Here is a 6,000-nt window from a genome sequence, read left to right on the forward strand (position 1 = left end):
TTTTTGTCATAGAAATGATATCTGATGTGCACCTTATTAACAATCTTGTATTTTATAGCACTGGTATTTTTATAGCGTCTCAGGTGCAGTAAAGTGTCTTAAGAGAAATGTTCGGGTTTAGCTGGAAAAAGAACAAAGAAAAAAAAATCCCATAGCGTTGTTGTTGCTTTTTGCAGTTACTGATGCAGAAGCTCAGAAATTGTAAGTGACGGAGGCATCACCTGGCAAGGCAGCTGTTTCCTGGGTTGTGTTTTCTTGCCAGTTCATTCAGCCAATTGCTTTAAGTAAAGGAAGAACCTAGTCTGCCCAGCAAGAAGAAAACGCAATCATAAGCGAGTGTCGTGGTTCCTGTTTACTCTTAGCCAGACAGCTAGGACAAACTTTCTCTTATAGCCTGCTTTTTTTTCCTTTTTTGAGTAAGAAACGATCCTACAATTTATTAGCAAGTCTGAGGATTAATCACCCTCTCTCTGCATTAAGTGTTGCTGCATTCCTTAGTGTGTTGTACGATGTCAGTGAATAGCTGGAATTCTTAGATTAAAACACTTCCTGCTTTGCTCAGACTCATTCTGTGGGCAAAAACCTGTTTGTAAAGAACACCAAGATACAGTGCAGAAAGAAGCCTTTAACTGTCAGCGGTTTTTCTGTAGCTGTGTACTCAGTGCCCGTGGTTCCCCTTTTCCCAGGAAAGGCAGTCTAGCTCCGGACAGGAAACTATTATCAATTAAGTTGCCCTCATTGGGGGCAGCTGCATCAGCTTTTTGCTGCAGATTTCCTCTTGCATGCTAAAGGAGGCAAGCAGAAAAATGGGATCTGGATCTTTTCAGTTTGTGATTAACCCTTTTTTCCCAATAGAAGAGAAAGGCACTGTTGCTCTTTCAGGTATGTATGATACTGACACATTTAAAGTAGGGCAAAAAAATATAGCCCAGGCTGATGGATCTCATTACTTCTTTGCCCTTATAATGCTTTCAGCCTTCTGCAGGGGGGATGGCTGTTATCTCTGTGGTGCAGGTGAAGAAACTAGGGCATTTCATTTATACTTTGATATACTTCATATATACATTTTTCCCTAGGGAAGCACAGCAGTTTTACCAGAAGTGGCAGGGAAGCATTTTGTATTTTGTAGCTAAATGTTGTGTGTTTGGGGTGGGGGAGTTGGTAAAGAAATCATTGCGTGGCGACAGCTTAAGGGCTTAGGTTTTCAGTCACACGGAGTATCTGGTGTCTGCCTTTGGAAAAAGGGGAACAATGCAAAAAGCACTTGTAAAAGCAGGACCAGAGAGGTAGTGGTTAAGATGGCTTTGCTTTTGCTGGTTCTAATGTAAACCTCTGCACACTTCCTCCCCCAGGGCTGAAGAGCGCTGTTGTGTTGGTGCAGCAGGCAGGACTATTCCATCCCGGGAATAATGAAGATCCATAGCACTGCTCAATACTGCTTTATATGCAGGAAGTTAATCTTTAGTATCACTGGGTCTGTACCTTTCCAGAGGTGTAAATAGCTCTTCTGTGCTCCTTTCATGGTCTTCTCTCCAACAGATACTCTTTTTGGGACTCCTATGATGCAGGCATTTAACTGCAAAAACTTTAAGTGGTTAAGGGAAACTTTAAGTAGTTAAATAGGCAGGAAACAAAAGGGGCTCCCATTAGGCACTGGAGTGGCAAATCACTCTCCTGTTCCCAAACTGATGAGTTGCAAGCAAGTTAGCTTGTTAGTTACTGTCTTTGTAAGGAGCCCTCAGGAAGTGCTTCCTGGGACTTCCCTGATGAGAGCAATCAAGAGACCTAGCTGAAGAGTGATTGGCCTCGCATGCAGATCCAGATGTGGTAGGAGCAAAGCAATGGCTCTTGGGGGGGGCAGGTGGGTAGGCAGCACGCCGGGAGCCCTCTCGGGGTGTGGTGGGGGACATCATGCTGACTAAAAATGTGTAATTCTTTTCTTGGTACTTGAAGCATCTGAGCATTTGTGAGGGAAAGTATGATTTCTCCAGAAAGTCGTCAGACCCTTGTCTTTGCTTTTCCCTGCAGGGAAATGCTGCCTGCCTCCCCCAGAGTGAGTGATGTAGCCCCGTTGCCTGACGTTATGGGCCTTGCGTGGGCCAAAGGCTCTGCTGCCGGGCTGGCTGCAACTGTTACTGCATTCGTAGGTCTGCCATTACCACTTCTCGTTAAATGGCCTACTTTGTGGCTGTGAGGATAACAGCTCCAGTGCTGAGAGAGCGAGGAGCTCTCTCTTCCGTCCACCTCAGGTGTTTCAAACTCAGGGTGAGGCATGGAGTTCAGCCTGTCAGCTGGATGCATGTGGCTGTGGTCCGCTTTCCCAGCATGGGCAAGGCTGGCCCAGTCTGATCCCAGTGCGCTTTGCTCTGAGCACCTCTGGAGAAGCAGTTCGTTGGCACGGTTGCCTCATTAATGGGTTGGGCTGTGGCTGTTCCCCACACCTGTGCAGCACCTTTGTCCTCAGCTAAGGAAGGTGGATTGGAAGTGGTTGGAGGGGCAGGAGAAGAGCTTGTGGTCACGCGCTGTGGTTGGGAGTCTGTGGTTGAACGGGCAGTGCTGTCGTGTGGAGCTGCGCTGTGGTCCTGGCAGTTGGAGGTAGCAAAGAGGTGATGGGAATCAACTGGGGTGGGGAAAGCGGGTGGAGCAGCGTATGCTGAGACGGGAACAGTGGAGAAGATCAGGAGCAAACCAGACAGCACAGTCCTTGTCTGAGGTGTCAGGCATTCGCCTTTCCCTGAGCAACTCCTGAGTGTGTTTTGCAAAGAGCAGAGAAGCCGGAGGCATTTTGACCTTGGTGGCCTTTGTTTCGGTTTCGATAACTCGAGTGAACAAACAGGCTGAGATGGTCTCTGCTGCGTTTGTACTGCGAGGGGAGGGAGCAGGAGCACTTGCCTAACTCTCTTCAGGACCTGCTGCACCCTGGGCCTGCACAGGACTTGGCATTTCGATTAGGAATAAAAGCTAATGACTGTCACTTAGTGCCATAAATCAGCTGCCACGTTTTCCCTGGAGACTTCCTCTTCCCTGTCTGAAATGTTAGCTGCCATCCCACCCCTGTTGTTGTCCCACCTCTAATGGCCTCTTATCATGTGGCTGTAAAGCTCCTGGATCCCCCCTCAGGACCTAGTGCTGATCTGGGGGACAGCTGAGTCTTATTTCAGTGCCAAATAAACCCTACTTCCAGCTCTCAGTGGCCTCACAGCCAGGYTGTAGGGCTCCTTGGCACTCTCTGTCTTTGCCCCCAGGGTCTTTGATGCAGGTTACTGTCCTGTTGATTCTTTCTCCAGTTTTCTTTCCTTAATGGGCCTTCAGGTTCTGGACTCCTGCTCAGTGTCTCACTGGTGGGTGTTCTTGCAGGTCAGATGGGTGCCCTGGGCTGRGCTCCTCGGGAGCAGCGGATGTGGGTGCTACGAGTTGTGTGCCAGCCTGTCTCTCTGTTATGGAGCTAGGAGCCCCTGCCTGCCTTTCGGTGGGAGGAGGTTGGTGCCCTGTCCGTGTGTTTTGGCAATGAAGAACCGGTGTCTCCTAGCCAGCCTTGCCCTGGAGGTTTTTGCYTGGACTTATCTTTTTCCTCCTTTTCTCTACCGTGCACCTACCCAGCCTGCAGCCATCGTTATACTCCGGCATGGAAACCCGTCAAGCCCTCCTGCAACACTGCTGCTCCTCTATTCCCGGCCAGAGCCCCCGCTGCACCGTCAGCTCTGGTGTCCGGAGAGCACCCCCAGCACCCCGTGACGGGGAGAGCGCCCTGGGCATCGCTGGTGCCAAGCGRGTGTTCAGCGGCACGGGGCATCAAAGAGGCAGAGCGGGCTCCAGAGCCCCTTGGCCGCGTGAGGGCCACGGTGCTACCTCACTGCGGGGGTCTTTGCACAGGCGCCGTGGTGGGGAGCTCGGTGTTGCGGATCACTGCGAACCCAAACAGGAGCCTTGGCAGCACGGACACCTGAGCGTGGGTTGTTCTCGGGCTGCTCGGGTCTCCTCCACCCTTGCCTTGGATGCAGGGAGCTCAGGAAGGGCAGGGGATGCGCAAGGGACGGGCGGTCTCTCCGTGGCAGTCCTGGGGTGCTGGCACCAGCCCTGGGGAGCACYTGGGAGTGCCAAGGGCTTGTCCACATCTCTGCCACACTCTGGCATACGGCCCGGAGTGTGACAGCCTGTTTGGTTACTATGGCAATGTCAATTTATCCCCAGAGACACCGCTCACCGATTGCAACTCTCACTAATCCCTTTGCAGATGTATATTTAAATCTCAAAGCTTTCATTAAAAATGATCGGCCTATTGAAGCCTCTGAATGTGGAGTATTTATGAAATTAGCTTGCCTATAAGAATGAGTTTCTTAGTCAAGAGGTGTAATACCACTAATCGATATAATAGGTTAAACCCTTTTATTATGGCTCTGCTGGGAGGATCTGGAGCTTGACATTTGTATGCTGCGCGCTCAGCTCCCTTTCTCCCCTGCTAGTTATTTTTATCATTATTTTGGTCCTCATTACAAAATTGCACTCTGCTCATCTGGAAAACTCTTCCCTTCTAAATCCTGCTCACGTTCAGCTTATGCTCAACCCCGTGGCAAGGAAAAGAGCTCTCTTGATTTAATTTTCAAACATAAAGTTCCATTAAATCAAAGTGATGCTTTCCAGATCTTGCGGCTCTCAACAGCCCACCCCCTTCCTCCCTCCTCTGGTTCTGGGCATTTCGGCTCTGCCAGCTGTCTCTTTGGAGTCTGGAGCTGGTGAGCTGGCAGTATTTGGAGATGACCCTTTGGAGCATTATCTGAGGCTTCCCCTTGTCTGGGCTGTGTGATGGGAACCCTGTGATGTCCTTGCATGTGTCATCTTGGAGCTGTGGCCAAGAGCATCCCTTGGTGGCTCTCCTGGGGCGGGTCCTTGCAGCCCTGGCTGACGCAGAAGAGGAAAGTTCCCGTGCATGAGGTGCAAAGTGGGGACACGTGGCCGGTTCCAGGTGGGTCTAGGTTCAGCTCCTGACCCTTTCACCCTGGCCAGCTCACATCACCCATTCCAGACCTTTTTGGGTTTCTCCAGCCCTTTTGTTTGTAGTTACTTGCCTCCACTCCTCGTTACCTGCTAGGCTAATGGGGTGAAGTTCACCGTCTTCCTCTATGATTCCCCCCCACCCCATGCACACGACATGAAGAGCTTGGCCAGGAGATGAGGAGAGCGTTCAGCAGGCAGGAGGGATGCAACACGCAGGGCTGAGCAGCTCGAGAGGGGAGCACCAGGAGCCCAGATCACCCGCATCCCCGATGAGTTCCCTAAAATCAGCTGCCTTGGCCTTCCTGGCGGGTGGGGATGGCTGTGCCGAGGGGCTTAGGTAGTGGCACCAGAGAGATGGCTTCGGGGTGGTGGTTTGGGGGTCAGGTGGAGCAAAGGCTTTTATGCCTTTTGGGGGCTAGGACAGCCTTGGGGTCCCAAATGTCCCAGGCACCAGTGGGGCCTAGGCTGGGCTATGAGGCACAGAGATGCAGCCCAAAATRTTATACAGCTGCCCTAGGCTGTCCAGTGCTCTCTGCTGTGCGTGCATGCACACTTGCACACGTACATGCACACACACCACCCCTCTGCGTGCTGGACTCAGCCGAGCGCGTGAGCGGTAGTGCACTCTGTRAGAAGATTAAATCGGCTAATACCATCAAAGTGCAATATCGTACTTGAACGCTTGGAGGCAAAACTGCACCTCTGGACGCACAGCCGGTGCCACAGCCCACCGCGCCGTCTCCCGCTCCCGCCTCCCTGCTCCGGCCGGGCTCCTAGTGTGGCCGGCAGGGCTGGGGGTGCACGTGTGGACCGAGGGACCCCTTCCYGGGCTCTTTGCTCTCGTTTTGGGGGAGGCACTAACCCTCAGCTGCCGGGTTCTGCTTGGGAGCAGGGTGCTGGCCGAGATGTGCTGCTCCGTCCCCCTGCAGCGATGGGCCGGGGCTCGGGCACCGGAGCTGGTTTCTCTGCCGCCGTGGTGCTCTGTGAGCAGCTGAGCCGCTGCCG

The sequence above is a fragment of the Apteryx rowi genome, unplaced genomic scaffold, assembly GCF_003343035.1.
Source record: "Apteryx rowi isolate R43461 unplaced genomic scaffold, aptRow1 scaffold_916, whole genome shotgun sequence".
NCBI lineage: Eukaryota > Metazoa > Chordata > Aves > Apterygiformes > Apterygidae > Apteryx > Apteryx rowi.